The sequence below is a fragment of the Gossypium arboreum genome, chromosome 13, assembly GCF_025698485.1.
Source record: "Gossypium arboreum isolate Shixiya-1 chromosome 13, ASM2569848v2, whole genome shotgun sequence".
Lineage (NCBI taxonomy): Eukaryota > Viridiplantae > Streptophyta > Magnoliopsida > Malvales > Malvaceae > Gossypium > Gossypium arboreum.
Window position 1 is genome coordinate 50,619,966 of NC_069082.1, and position 2,399 is coordinate 50,622,364.

At 39.5% G+C, this 2,399-nt stretch overlaps 1 non-coding gene across 1 annotated transcript; it reads left to right on the top strand.

Annotated features, from left to right (window-relative positions):
* Window positions 1-2,054: 2,054 nt before the first annotated feature.
* Window positions 2,055-2,161, top strand: LOC128287016 (small nucleolar RNA R71). Its single transcript, XR_008277716.1, has one exon. It is a non-coding gene; the product is annotated as a small nucleolar RNA R71 (small nucleolar RNA).
* The last annotated feature ends 238 nt before the right edge of the window (window positions 2,162-2,399 follow it).

The following is a 2,399-nucleotide window of genomic DNA, read 5'->3' on the forward strand; positions in this document are numbered from 1 at the left end:
AATGAGGGCTAGTGTAAGACATGTCTGGGACATGTTTCAGCCATATTATGAGTTCTAGAGTAAGACATGTCTGGGACATGCATCGGCACGCATTTATGAGAGCCAGTATAAGACCATGTCTGGGACATGGCATCGACAATTTATCCCATGTCGAAGGTTCATAGAATATCCAGTAGTACCCCAAAATGGTTAAATGGTGAAAGTTGCAGTTCAATTTTGATAAAGAAATAATGATCATGTTACGAGTGTTACAGGTACCTATATGATAAGCATGAGAAACGTGTTTAATTTAGAAATTGAGACTTGAGTAAGTTAAGTTATGTTTACCTTTGAGCTATAAGCATGATGGAAAATGGTGAGAATCTTGTTGTATACTTATTATATGCAACTTACTAAGCTTTATGCTTACTCTCTTTCCCTTCCCTTTTCTTTCAGTACTGCCAATTTACTCAAGGATCCCTTGAAGTTAGAGATATCGATCACACTATCATTCGTTATACCTGGTATAGTTGGATTCATATTTTTTATTGTGGCATGTATAAGGCTAGGCTAGTAAGTTGTATTATTGAGAAATTGTTCATGTATTTTGGTTTAAGATAAAAGCCCTTCATTTCATATTAGGCCTGGAATAATGGCTATTATTCATTTTGATGAATGCATATAATGTTCTTTCATTGAAAGAATTGGTGACTTTTGGGGTGAAAATTTGTATATTGACATGATCTTGTGTAGGTTGTACAAAATGGGTGACAAAATGGCTTAGGAAATAGCCTAGTTTATCCACACGGGTAAGACACACGGGTATGTGTCTAGGCCGTGTGTGACACATGGCTCACACCCATGGGTGTGTGTTATGGCTGTGCGTCCCCTGCACTTAAAACTTTCAAGTCATTTTAGTACATGGGCAGGCCACACGGGCATGTGCCCAGGCCGTGTCATAAAGTCAGTATGCATGCTTGGAGCACACGGACAAGAGACATAGCCTTGTGTCTCGGCCATGTGAAGGACACGGTTATAGGGCACGGGTGTGTGCTTGGGCCGTGTAGTTTTGGCAAAATGCCCAGGTTTTTAGACACGGGTTTGGGACATAGGCGTGTCCCTAGCACACGGTCGTGCATTCTATACCCACACGGGCGTATGGAACCTTGATGCATGAAATTTTCTAAGCTTTTCATAAGGTCTCGGTTGGGTTCCGAATCACCCCAGATCTATGTTTTGGGCCTCATAAGCCCGTATACAAGATAGATTTCTTGTGAAAAGAAAAGTTTTAAATTGATTGAAATTTTACGGCCTGATTTTTGTGTGATTGATTGAGTTTAAGTCAGGTAACATCTTGAACCTTGTCCCGACGTCGGGCATGGGCGAGGGGTATTACACTTTCTGAAATCATCTTAGCTAGCTGCCCAATTTGATTTTTGAGTCCTTTGATCGATGCTTGCTGAATTTTAAGTGCAATTTCAGTGTTCTGAAAACAGGTTTCCGCTACTAAAATAAATTTTGACATCATCTCCTCAACGTTCGGCTTTTTCTTTTACTGGTAGGGTTGTTGTTGAAGCCTGGAGGAGGTGGTGGTCTTTGATTCCCTTGGCCTCCCCATGAGAAATTTGGGCAGTTCCTCCATCCTGCATTGTAAGTGTTTCTATAAGGATTATTTTGAGGTCGAGGATTATTACCCATATAATTTAATTGCTCGTTTTCCATGTTGTGGCCATACGGTGAGTATTCTAAATTGCTCGTTTCTCCTCCACTTGTATTGCATTGCATTACTGGGTGAACCTGTGAAGAACCAAGTAAACCATCAATTTTTTCTATTCAATATTTCTACCTCATTAGAGAGCATGGTGATTGAATTGACGTTAAAAACATTGGCTGCTTTCGTTGGCGTTGTCCTCATGACTTGCCACTAATAATTATTCAGTGACATCTCTTCTATAAATTCATAAGCCTTTTCAGGTGTCCTATTATTGATAGTCCCACCAACAGCTACGTCAATCATCTGTCTAGTCGAAGGATGCAGGCCATTGTGAAAATGTTGAACATGTATCCAGAGTGGTAACCCATGGTGAGGGCACCTTCTCAAAAGATCCTTGTATCTCTCCCATGCATCATAGAGTGTTTCTAGATCCATCTGCACAAAAGAAGAGATATCATTCCTCAACTTAGCCGTTTTAGTGTGACAACCCTAATTTGACGCTAGCCGGGAAGTGATTTTGGGACCACAAAATTGAGTTACAAAAATAATTAAATGTTATATTCTATGCCTATTATAAGTGAAAGTGTATGTATGAAAAATTCATGCTTTGATTTTTGTCATTTAGATGTGAAATTAATTAAAAAGGACTTATGTGAGAAACTTTGAAACTGTGATAGGTTGAAGTGTAGTGGCCAAATATTTCATG